This window comes from Micromys minutus (assembly GCF_963924665.1).
Source record: "Micromys minutus genome assembly, chromosome: 11".
NCBI lineage: Eukaryota > Metazoa > Chordata > Mammalia > Rodentia > Muridae > Micromys > Micromys minutus.
The window spans coordinates 36,354,118-36,367,249 of record NC_137980.1 but is presented as its reverse complement, the minus strand read 5'-3'; the positions used below and the strand labels follow the sequence as shown (position 1 = coordinate 36,367,249).

The window sequence follows — 13,132 nt, the reverse complement described above, 5'->3', positions numbered from 1 at the left end:
CAGCTTCATCCAGTGAGGTTTATACATTGAATTCGTGTGCTTGTGACTGCCACAGGCCACGTGTAGAGGTTAGATGGCAACTCGTGAGGAAACACTTGGCTCCTTCCACAATGAGGGTTCCAGAGTGTTCAGGTCATCAGACCTGGTGGCCAGTGCCTTCACCAGCTGAGTCATCTCTCGGTTGTGCCTCCTCCCCCACTTTCTGTCCATTCGTGTATGAGTCTCAGGCTGGCCTCAACCTTACTATATACCCAAGGATGACTTTAAAATTCTGGTCCCCCTGCCTCCACCTCTAAGGGATGCGATTCTAGGCTGTCTTAGAGTTTGCTGTGTTGAAAACCAAAAATCAAGTTGAAGAGGAAAGGGTTTATTTGTCTCACACTCCCATATCACTGTTCATCATCAGAGGAAGTCAGGACAGGAACTCAAGCAGGGCAGGAATCTGGAGGCAGGAGCTGATACAGAGGCCACAGAAGAGTGCCTTGCTTCCCTGTGGTTTGCTCAGCTTGCTTTCTTAGAGAACCCAGGACCACCAGCCCAGGGATGGCCCTACCCACAGTAGGCTGGGTCCTCCCACATCAATTACTAAGAAAATTCCCTATTGGGTTGCATACAGTTGGATTTTATGGAGACATTTTTTTTAAATTGAAGTTCCCGCCTCTCAGATGACTTTAATTTGTCTCAAGTTGACATAAAACAATCCAGCACATAGATACATACCAACATATCTGCTTTTATGTCCCTGATGCCTTTTAGGACCCCGTCTTTGAGGGATAGGTAACCACAAAGAGGCTCGGCCTCCACTGCTAATGATTTTTGAGGAAGCTTTTCTGACATCTGTGTTCTGACTTAACCAATTTCTTGCTGAAATCCACTGTGGTCACAACCCAAAGCTTCACACTGTGGTCTGGCTTCCCTTGGTGTCCCCTTTTCCCACGGGGGCCATGTAGAAAGACACCAAGTTCAGATGGGTGAGCCATCCTGGGCATTTGGTCTGGCTGCTTCCTTGGAGACAACCCCTCTCCTAGGCAGGAGAGGACCGTGATGAATGTGGTAAGAGACCGTTCCAGGAGGATTCTGCTGTGAGAGAGGGAAGAGGGCAGGTTAGGAACTGTTCAGTGGCTGACAGACCTGGGTATGAATTCCCTCTGTATACTGATGACTAATATTGAGCGAGTTGCCACCTGTACCGCCTCTCTTGGGTCTCACCATACTCGCAGCAAAGGGATGACACTGTGGCTGGCTGCATGGTGGTGTGGAGTCACTAATGTTGGGACCTTGGTGCGGGGCAGATCAGGTTTCTCCAGACAGGCATTTACCAACTTGGAAGATTGACTATGAGTCATCTCCTGGGGCTCCCTGTGGAGACGTTTGGTGGCCCTATCAGCCCGTTCGGCATGGCTTTGGTGGGGAAAGAGTGACATGGCTCCTGCCCCAGAGACGGGCCGACAGACGTGGGCCTGTATGCGTGTCAGTGGCTGCCAAGGGCATATGGCTTGTTTGTATAATAATGTACATATTTTACACTCCTCCGTCAAGGAACTTCCTCCAGGTGAAGGTTAGTGATGATTAGAAACTACACAAGTCTGGGAGGCAAAGGAGTGGCTAATGCCTTAGCAAAATGGTAAATGCATAAATGCAGCAACCTCCAGGACAGCCCTTGAAGTTGTGGAGAAGAGCTCTAAAAAGATGAGTTTGAAAATACATAATCTCTGAACTCCACAAAATATATATATATATATATATATATATATATATATATATATATATATATATATATATATGGATTCAATATGAATTACATGAGGGACTTCTGGAATCTAAGGGAGCAAAAGCAGGTGTGCAGTCATCCAACTTGTCAGAAAGATTCTAAGGAAGGAGATAGCAGACAAAGAGACTTAGGGAGTGGTGATCACAGTTCTCAGCCAGCTAAGGCTTTGGTTTGTGCTTACAAGGGTTTGGACCACGATTTGACTTCAGGTTGTTCATTTTTACTGCTCCCAGACATCCTTTCTCTCAGAACTTCTCTCCAAGCCAAGGCTGGTCTTTGGCACCTACCTTTCCCTGAAGACTGCAGCTGTCCCATCTAGAGGTCATCCTAGAGGAGGCCCAGGCTCCTGGTTTCTAAGACTGCATCAGAAGCTGGATCTCCCTCCGTCATCCTGGCCGAGTCCCTCCTGGGCCTTCAGATCTTGCACTCAGCACTTTCTTCTGAGTTTCTTGTGGCCACCCTGAGCCCTTGTGTCCCTCTAGGCCGGACCCTTGGAAGCTCATGTTCTCTCTCCAAGTATTGCACAATGTCATTTGCGTCTCAGCTGTTTTCCTTTCCTCTTGGTGTGACACGTGGGGGGACTGTCTCTAGTGAGGGCTGGTGTTAGTCTAATCAGGTGCCCACAATGACTTAAGATTTTAGTTTGTATACACTGTGCTCCAGCTGTGAGCTCTCCCCCTGCCTCAGTGGACTGCTCTGGGTCCCAGCTGCCTCCATCAGTCTTGCCCCTGAGCTCCGTGCTCTAAGGACCTGTCACAGAAGGCCTGTCCCATCACAGGTGGGACTCACCTTCAGTGAACTGTTTAGCCTGTTACATCTGCCTGGATCTCCTTGGCCTCTGTGGCACTGGCTGAAACTTAGTTTTGTTCTCTAGTTGACGGTCCCCACGTGTATTAGCTCCTTAAAATCTCATGGCGTCCTCGTCAGATGGTTGTGCCAGTGTTACCGAGACCCACTGTCTGGGGGAAACTGAGGAGAGGTGTGGAGAGATCACCTAAACCCACGAGCCAGTGCGGGGAGTAAATGATGGTTTTAAAAGCTTAATATGTTTTTAAGACAGGACTTTGGGTGTTCTTTAGACCAGACTGGCTTTTAATTCAGAGATCTGCCCATTTCTGTCTCCTGAATGCTAAGATTAAAGACCACCATGGTCTGCTTTATACAAATATTTTAATTCTGTCTGTCTCTCTCTGAGACAGGGTCTTCTTTTTTAATTTTTTTAAGTTAATTTTTATATGAGTACACTGTAGGTGTGTCTTCAGACACAGCAGAAGACACCAGATCCCATTACATGTGGCTGTGAGCCACCATGTGGTTGCTGGGATTTGAACTCAGAACCTCTGGAAGAGCAGCCAGTGCTTTTAACCGCTGAGCCATCTCTCCAGCCTGAGACAGGATCTTCTATGTTGCCCTGGCTAGCCTGGTTCTCACAGAGATTTCCTGCTTCTGCCTCCTGAGTGATAGGATTAAAAACATTCATCACTGTGCCCCCAACACAGTTCTTTTTTTATTTAATATTTTTATTTATGCTTTGAGAAATTTATACTTGCATATGATGTAATTTGATAAATTTCACGCCCCCAATCCTTCTAACTCCTCCTGGGCTCATCCTACACACCCTCCCCAACTCCATGTCCTTTCTCTCTCTCTCTCTCTTTTTCTTCCTTCCCTTCTTCTTTTCTAACAATCCACTGAATTCAGTTAGCGCTGCCAATCTGCACACAAGTGTGAGCCACCCACAGGAGCACGGTCAACCTGCTAGTGACAACACCCCTACAGAAAACTGAAGCAGGGGCTTGTGGGACCCTACTCCACCCAGGCTGGCCTGCCTTGGCCTGGGGCAGGCGTTCACAGCTGCTTCGAGTTTCATTTCAGGAGATATGTCCACCCATCCTTCTGATCTCCAGCTTCGATCTTTCCATCTCCTCTTCCTGGTTGTCCCTTAAGCCTTGAGGGGGATGGGGAGGTGATAGAGTGTCTCACTTGTGACTGAGGACCAAAGTCACAGCCTAGACCTGCCTCCTGCTTCTGCACTTCAAGGACACCCCACCAGCACTTAGCATCACAATCGGGGCGCCCCCCCCCAACAACTCAGATAAGGTCTTATATATCTCAGGCTGGCTTTAAATTAAGTAACTGAAAATGACCTTGAACTTCAACTCCCCCTGCTTCACCTCAGAGAGCTTATGCTCCTGTGGCTGGATCCTGTGGTGTTGGAGAGCAAACTTAGGCCTTAATGTATGCTGGACCAGTACTCTACCAAGCCAGCGACTTCTCCAGCCCGGAAATGGGGCTTTGTTGTCTTATGGTGTCTTTCTGAGACCGGATCTGTTACACCAGGTCCACAGCCTTTCTTGAGCTCCCAGGAGGACTTGGGAGAAAGAAGGTTAGGCCAATTTATTCTCTTAGCTGCTCAAGAGAAACACTATTTGAATGTAAAAGCAAAGCAAATAGTGGCTTGGTAGGATGGCTCAGTGGGTAAAATTGCTAGGACCCCAATTCTTGGTTGAATCCTTGACGACTCAGAGCCGGAGGAGAACACTCACTCCTGAGAAGCTACCCTTCATAATTCACAGTACATTAAAAACAGAATTAAACAGTAGGGCATGGTGCTGTAGGCCCTTGAGAGGCTGAGGACGGTTGTGAGTTCGAGGTCAATTTGGACTGCTTAATAAAATCTTGTCTCTAAAAAACCAAACCAAACCCAACCCAAAGCAAATAAGTAAAATACTGAAATAAAAATTTCAAAGCTCTGAGCACAAACCAGCAGATGTTAAAGACAGCCCAGAGCCCACAGCACATGGTCAGCGCAGCCGATTACCTCCCTGTCCCTGGCTTGGAGGAAAGCTGTTTATGAGAACAGATGTCTGCCCTGGGCTAAGAGTTGGGTTATTTGACTTTCAAATCCAAGGTGCATGCTGCTCTCCCTGACCCTAGGTGTGTGGGAAAGCTGACAGATGAGGACAACACACACTTGTCAGTGGAGCTCAGGGGAGCACCACAGTGTGCAAGGGGAGGATCACTACATGCAAGGGAGCACCACAGCACTAAAGGGAGTGCCACTGCATGCAAGGGAGCACCACAGCGCTCAAGGGAGCACCACAGCACATCATTCCTTGGCCTACATGACACATCTCACATACGGTCTCCCCTGTCGTTCTCTGGAGCCTAAGTCTGAGATAGGCTCCCACTGAGGTGCTCATCAGTGAGCATCCAGAGCTGCCTGTCTTTAGGTTCACACAGAAATCCATGTGATGCTTTCAGCAACATAGTGGTGGCTCTCAGTGGCTGCTTTTGTTCCCAGGGGACATTTGGTAGCACCAGCAATATTTGGGACATGTTTCCTCTAAGTATTCAATATTTGTACTAAATACAATTTTCCTTTTTTCTTTTTCCTACTGAAACAAGGTCCAATGTTAGCCCAGGACTACCTTAAACTCTCCATGTAGCCTAAAATAGCCTTGAACTTCTGATCCAGTGAGCTGGGACTCCAGATGTGTGCTGCCACTCCTGGTTTTATGTAGGGCTCGAGATTAAACCCAAGGCTTTGTATGCTGGGAAAGCACTCTACCAAGTGAACCACAGGCTTGGCTCAATAACTTGTTTGTTTGTTTGTTTAATTCAAGTTTAATTGAGAGGCCACTATGTTACTTACAACCTATATCCTGCTTCTTGGACACATTCCCCTATCTCTAGCATTATTGCTTTAAAATTATTTTTGTTACTTTTATTCTCTTTTTCTTCCCCTTCTATTCTTCCTCCTTACACCCCCCACACACACAAGCACATACACAGAGACATGTGTATATATTTGAGTGCATGTGTGTGGGCATGTGCATGCTACAGTGTGCATGAGTCACAGCACACGTGTGGAAGTCAGAGGATACCTGGGGAGTTCTGTTCTCCCCTCCCACCATGTGTGTCCTGAGGATTGAACCCAGGTCATTAGGCTTGGCAGCAAGCACCCTTACCCAGTGAGCCTTACTGGCTTTATGGCTAGTCTACTGAAGCGTAAAACAGGCATATAGGGAAATGTGTAATACTTGGATGAGTTTCCGCAAAGTGAGCATCCCCAGGGATCCAGGGCCCAGACTGAAAGATAGAGACAAACTGTGGCCCTGAAGTCGTCATGCCTCCCTGCTCCTCACCATCCACTTAAGGGCAACCATGAACCTCCGTTTGAACACCTACATTGACTTCAGATGCCCATGCGCAGAAGGAACATCATAGAACAGTCTGTGCTCACACAGACTATAAAGTCTCATCCCTCTACTCTCCATGCTCATTGGTTCTCATGCAGACCCTGCTAGTGAACATTTGATCCAGGCTTTGCCAAGTGTACCACCGGTAAGAACGTTCTGGAACGAGATCCTCCTTTAAGCACTACTCCAGTGCTTAATGCCGTTCTCATTGCTGTGGACAGACAGACACCTAGAGTTTAACATTAGCCAGGCACCGAAGCACTAGGTTCTAAACGGGGCAGTGGTGATGTGCCCCTTTAGTCCCATTACTTGGGAGGCACAGGCAGGCAGATGAAGTTAGCCTGGTCTGTGAAGTGAGTTCTAGGACAGCCAGGCTACACAACCCTCACCCCACCCCCACCCCCCAAAAGACCATAGTTCTATTGCTTAGGCACCCAGCCTTGAACATGCTGGTAGACAGACAGTAGATGATTCATACACACCCGAGAGAGGAAAGGACAACAGCTCCTTCCTGCCTGCCGTCATCAGGACTCTTTATGGCCATGTTATCGAGGGTTGATCCCAGATATTGGACTTGTCTTTGCATGTGCTTTGGCTAAGACTCTAGCAGCAATCAGGCAAATGTTAGGGAAATGGGCTCTGAGCTTGAAGACCGAGCCATGGATGGGGAGGTCCGGAGTGGTTGCTTCCTCCCTGAAGACTGTCTACCCTGCCCATCACCTGCGTGGGACGTGTTATTTATAGCCGCCCAGGCTGCCCCGCCGGCTACCAGACAGCTGCCAGAAAGGACATTCCTGGGGCATTTCAAAAGCCTTTGGTCCTTCTTTCCAAAGCTCTGGGCTGGCTACTGAAGGATTCCAGGGATGTTCTGTCAATCTTACAGGAATAGACATCTCCTGACTGCCTTGCACCTCAGACAGTCACAGGGAGACAGGCTGTCCTGAAGGTGAAGAGAGGACCCAGAGCAGCTAGTCCAGAAGGGGAGACTGAGGCCACAATGTTCCTGGCAACACAGGATTCCACGTCAACATTCCTGTTAAGTTAGCAAGGAGCCAGCACATGCCCCCCTCACAGCCTCAGTCAATGATCAGGCCCATAGACTTAACAATCACCTGCTCGGTCCCAAAGGCCCAAGCGTTTGGGTTGTGGTCAGTGGCCTGGGACACGTGGTTCCAGATGGCCGGACGTCTCCCATGTGGGATGAAGTTTTGACTGTAACACAGGCCATTGTGTTTCTTCAGGTTCAGCCTTGTTCCCCATCCTAAGGGACAGGGTGCATTCTTACCTAACAGCATGCTCATGGCCCTGGAAGAGCCTGGGCAACCCAGGGCAGCGAGCGTGCTCTCCACAAGCACAGGTCTGAGCCGCGAGTGGCAGCCACACACACCTGATTTGCACTGCTTCTTGGCTTTGCTCACTGGGGAGGGCTGCATGCTGAATCACAGTCCTCTTCCTGTCCTCAAGCCTCAGTTTCTCCATCTGTGGACCAGGATGGCGGCTCCTTCCCAGGTAGCTGAGCATTAGAAGGCACTGTGAAGGGTGAGCCATCCCCTCCCCCACTTCTAATCTTCCCTTCCAAATGGCTCACTTTAAAAACAGAATGGGATAGAACCGGATCTTTGGTGTCCCAGGGTGGCCTAGAACTTCCTGTGTGTCCAGGGATGACCTTGAACTCGCTCCCCATCCTGAGCATTTGTTAGTGCTGTGCTGTGTCTCATAAGTGCCAGACAAACATTCTGCCAGTGTCACAATGCCCACCTCTAAGAGTATTTATTTTATAATAATTATTTATTTTATTTTATGTGAGTACACCATCACTGTCTTCAGACACACAGAAGAGGGCATCATATCCCATTACAGATAGTTGTGAGCCACCACATGGTTGCTGGGATTTGAACTCAGGACCTCTGGAAGAGCAGTCAGTGCTCTTAACCGCTGAGCCATCTCTCCGGCCCCTTACATATTGTGTTGGAACGGTGAGAACCCTGTAACTGCCGCCACCTTCCCGGCTGGCAGTGCTCCATCCTAGGACTTGAACCCTTGTGGGGAGAGGGCATCCCTGAGCGCTCTTCCACAGGCCGAGTGGAAGTGGGAGAACCCAGACTGTCCTGCAGTTGAATGGCACCATGACAGAGACTTGGGTTTGTGACTAACCTTGGCATCCGTTATTTTTACAGTAAGTGGCCAGGGCTGGCCATCAGGTTCATAGGACAGGACTAGACCATGTGGAGTCTGGCCACGGTCACCCATCTCTCTGGCCTTCTGTTCATCACCAGAGGAACTCCAGCACGGGGTGGAAGGAGACACCCCGGGTTCCCACCAAAGTCAACCATCCAGGTTCTGAGGCAGAGGAGACCATCACCCACACTTCCACTACTTACAGTGCCCCGTCTCTGTGGGAGGCTCTGGACTGGCTGGTTAGCTGGACATCTTGGAGCTCAGCTGGCTGTCCCTCTGGATGGATAAGTCTGGTGGCTTACCCGGGCTCCTAGTCTCCTCTTACCAGATTGTGGCTCTGACGTGGGAAGCCAGGGCTCTACTTTCAGGTCAGGGAGGACACTGTTAGCCTGTGTGTGTGTGGGGGGGGTGGCTACACTCAGGCAGGGATGAGATAGAACCCTATGGCCTGAGCTTTCAGACTGCAATCTCCTGAGCTTCCTGAGTTACCCAGCACCCCTCCCCCCAGTCTCACCATTTGTAAGGTCCTCTCTCACTCATCCTTGACTTCAGGCACTGTGAGAACCCCACCCTTTCCTACAACACCTCAGGGCCTGTGCACCTGCTGCTCTGGCTGGGCCCTCTCACCTTGGGACTCTCTTTTCTACATTCTCATTCCTCCTGAAGCCCCCCCACTGCTCACTAGGTAGCACATTATGTGTATGTCATCTTTATGCCCTGTTTCTGTCAGGATCTTGGTTTAGACCAAAGGCCAGCTCTGTGTCCTACTCACATGTGCCTTAGAATGTCACTGACACTGTCTCTGTCTGTACTGGCTGGCTTTGTGTGTCAACTTGACACAAAGCTGGAGTCATCACAGAGAAAGGAGCCTCCCTTGAGGAAATGCCTCCATGAGATCCAGCTGTAAGGCATTTTCTCAACTAGTGATCAAGGGGGGAGGGCCCAGCCCATTGTGGGTGGAGCCATCCCTGCGCTGGTAGACCTGGGTTCTATAAGAAAGAAAGCTGAGCAAGCCAGGGGAAGCAAGCCAGTAAGTAACATCCCTCCATGGCCTCTGCATCAGCTCCTGCATCCAGGTTCCTGACCCACGTGAATTCCAGTCCTGACTTCCTACAGTGAAAGACAGCAATGTGGAAGTGTAAGCTGAATAAACCCTTTCCTCCCCAAGTTGCTTTTTGGTCGTGGTGTTTGTCACAGGAATAGAAACCCTGACTGAGACGCTGCCCACAAGCACCCGCTTCCACTGAATCCACGCGCAGTCACGGCCTGCACAGCTCACAGCTAGCAATGGAGCCTAATCGTAAGTTCTAGAACATTCAGAGAGCAGAAAGGAATGAGGCCAGTTGGAGCCACAGAGAGACTTACTCATATGTGTCCCCTTTGCTCTGCGAAGCTAAGAGATTACAGAAAGCAGGGCGCTGTGAGTTCCCCAGGGTGCCTGAGGAAGCCCTTGCTTCTTACTGATCAGTCTGGGGGGTCTAGCAGGCCACAGTCACCCGTTGCAGGAAGTGGATACTGGAACTGTCACTGGTGACTGTCATTGATGGTTTTGCAATGTCCCGGTTTGCCTGTTGTGTGCCTCTCTTTCTCTCCTTTCCTCTCTGCTCCCTCCCTCTCCCCTCCTCCCTCCCCTTCCCCACTCCACTTGGGAGTTCTGCTAGCCCTGAGCCAGGTTCCACCCCATGTTTTAGAATAGCTAGTCTAGGAGTAGCTGGACAACTTGGATTCTTCAAAGGTCCCCGAGTGGCGCACACCTGTAATGGTGACATCCAGGGAGGGAGGTGGGAAGACCCGGAGTTCAAGCACAGCCTTGGCCATATAGGAAGTCTGAAAACCAAACTGGCAAGACATTTCAGTACGTAAAGACCCTCGGTGCTAACCTGGTGCCAAGACCGGAGACCTGAGGCGAGTTCTCTACCTGGGCCTGAGTGATGGAGGAAGGGAACCTAAACTGGTTCCTACCCCAATTTTTTTTTCTTCCCTAGGGAATTCCAGCACTTAGCCAAGCTTAGCCAAGATTGCAGTAGCTTATAGGTACCGAGGGCTCTGGGAGAGCCCTTTATCAGACAGCTTTTCCGCTTTTACTGGCTGGGAGCTCCCTCCAGGGGCCAGAAAGGGCAGGCCACTGAGAGAAAGGAGTGAGAGAGAAACGTGTGTGTGTGTGTGTGTGTGTGTGTGTGTGTGTGTGTGTGTGTGTGTGTGTGTGTGTGTATGCAGAATTGGGGAGCCCTTCTGAGGTGGGGTTTCTTTTTTCCATTCAGCAGCTCCTCTGACCCGGTGCACTGCCTGCTGCATCTGTCTGGATTCATTCATTATGTGAATGAGAATGCCCCACCCCTGCCCATCCCCCTCCGGTCTACTGACAGCCTCTTGAACTGTTTAAGAATTGAGAGGTGTGGCTTTGTAGGAGGACGTGTGTCACTGCGGGTGGTGGTGTGGTGGTGGTGATGATGGTGGAGCAGGGGTGGAATTTGAAGTTTCAAAAACCCACTATCACCCTCTACCCCCCCCCCCACACTTGTAGAGAAGAATGTAAGCTTGGTGCCAGACAGATGGCTCAGTGGTTAAGAGCACTGACTGCTCTCCCAGAGGTCCTGAGTTCAAATCCCAGCAACCACACTATGGCTCACAATCATCTGTAATGAGATCTGATGTCCTCTTCTGGTGTGTCCGAAGACAGCTACAGTGTACTCACATATAAATAAATACATCTTTAAGATGCGCATTTGTGTTCTGCCTGCATTGTGTCTGTGTGAGGGCATCAGATCTCCTGGGACTGGAGTGAAAGACAGTTGTGAGCTGCCAGGTGGGTGCTGGGAATTGAACCTGGGTCCTCTGGAAGAACTCTTCACCACTGAGCCATCTCTTTAGCCTCTCAAGACATAAGAAATGTTTTATACAATCAGGATTGTGTGTGTGTGTGTGTGTGTGTGTGTATGTGTGTAGGTATTCAAATAAATGCTTACTGATAATAAATCATAAAGCTTTATTTTAAGGCAATTCTTTTGGTGTTTATACAATTCTGCACCCCTCCCCCCTTTAAAGACAGGGTCTGACTGGGTGTCCTGGCTGATCTGAAGCTCTCTATGTAGACCAGGCCTGCCTTTGCCTTTACAAGTGCTGGGCTTAAAGGCAGCTTCCACCGCTCCCACGGGTTACAATTTCTGTGTTCGACAGTTACTGCCCACCTTAGCTTTGGGACTGAATCGCTAACTAGGACCTGTAACTGAGCAGGCTAAACCCACTGGCCATCCAGCCCCAGGGATCGGCCTGTCAGTGCCCAGGGTCACAAGCACCAACCAGAAAAACGGCATTTTAAATGTGTGCTGTGGTCAGTCCCAGTCCCGTGTTGGCTAGCAACTATATACTGACTGAGTATCTCTGCAGGTCCAGGTGAGTCTTGTCATGTGACAACAGAGGCTCAAGAGGATATGGCCAAGACGGGACTGCTCAGTCCTGGTATGCCCAGGGAAAGACTGCCCCTGCCCCAGCCAGGATGACCTTTGTGAGTTCAAGGCCAGCCTAGTCTATAGAGCAAGTTCTAGGCCAGTGAGGGCTGCTCAGTGAGACCCTGTCTTAAATATGGGTGTGCTCTTGAAGGGATGTTGGCCCTATCCCCTTTCTCCTTTTTTCTTGAGAGGCGGGGAGAGCAGGTTATTATATGGCTCAGGCTGGCCTCAAACTCACTGTGTAGCTGATGATCACCTAGAATTTGTAACCCTCCTGCCTCTACCTCCCCTGTGCTTCGTGCATCACCACACCCGATTTTATGAGATGTTGGGGGTCAGACCCGACGTGTCCTGAATGATAGGGCACTCTACCAAGTTGCCCACATTCCCGGCCCCGATTTTACTATTAAAGATGAAAGCTAGTTTACACATTAATGAGGTGAATGCTTGTCTAATACAGTGCAGAGACTGGAATGAGCAGATGGATGAGGGAAACACAGGAAGCAAGTTCAGACTGACTCACCTGGGGTGGGGGTGGGGGCTTTCCCTAGGCACACCAAGGCTGAGTGGGTGGGCCCATGCTCACCACATCCTGAGCCTCTGCTGTCAGAAGAATCACAGGAGCCTGGAGAGACCGCTCAGTAGTCAAACACCAAGATCTGAGTTTGACCCCTCTGGGACCAATGTAAAGAGTTTGTAATCTACCGCTTGGGAGGCAGAGACAGATCGAGGACAATAGACACGCTTGCAGAGGACCCAGGTTCAGTTCCCAGCCCCGGCTGTCCTGGAACCCACTCTGCAGACCAGGCTGGCCGAGATCCACCTGCTGCTGCCTCTCAAGTGTTGAGATCAAAGGCGTTGAGATTAAAGACGCTACCACTGCCCGGCTATAAATAAATCTTTAAAACACTAACACGGTTTGCGAACGGTTTGAAAAGATCCAGCCAAGCAAAGGTGGACAGCGTACGAGGAGACACCCGAGGTGACTCCTGGACTCTCCATGTGCACCCACAGACACCCAACGAGGGTGACAGTCGCTCAGGCCTGCCAGTCACCACCAGCAATGACAGTTATTAGTCTGTTGTGTGTCATCTACACAGCCGCTGTCCCTGCAGACAGGTGGCACTGGCTTGCCATTTTCTAAGCAGCCATCGGTTGTGCCATTTTATTTATAAAATAAACATGGGCTGGAGAGGTGGCTCAGCGGTTTAGAGCACTGACTGCTCTTCCAGGCGTCCTGAGTTCAAATCCCCTGCAACCACTTGGTGGCTCACAACCATCTGTAATGGGATCTGATGCCCCCTCTTCTGGTGTGTCCAAAGACAGATACAGTGTACTTAGATACAATATATAAACAAATCTTTAAAAACATATATGTATGTGTGTAACTTATATGAGTACACCGTTGCTGTCTTCAGAGCATCAAGTCGTATTGTAGAGAGTTGTGAGCCACCATGCAGTTGCTGGGAATTGAACTCATGACCTCTGGAAGAGCAGTTAGTGCTCTTAATCACTCTCCAGCCCCTCTTTTT

The 13,132-nt window shown here is 49.8% G+C and overlaps 2 long non-coding RNA genes across 2 annotated transcripts; both read right to left on the bottom strand.

Moving 5' to 3' along the window:
* Positions 1 to 351: 351 nt before the first annotated feature.
* LOC308427217 lies at positions 352 to 6,208 on the bottom strand. The gene is made up of 2 exons (XR_013975244.1): positions 2,059 to 6,208; positions 352 to 1,080 (listed from the first exon to the last, which is right to left on the bottom strand). It is a non-coding gene; the product is annotated as an uncharacterized lncRNA (long non-coding RNA).
* Positions 6,209 to 7,042: 834 nt separating this feature from the next.
* LOC308427215 lies at positions 7,043 to 8,465 on the bottom strand. Its single transcript, XR_013975243.1, has 3 exons — positions 8,355 to 8,465; positions 7,361 to 7,486; positions 7,043 to 7,234 (listed from the first exon to the last, which is right to left on the bottom strand). It is a non-coding gene; the product is annotated as an uncharacterized lncRNA (long non-coding RNA).
* Between the last annotated feature and the right edge of the window lie 4,667 nt (positions 8,466 to 13,132).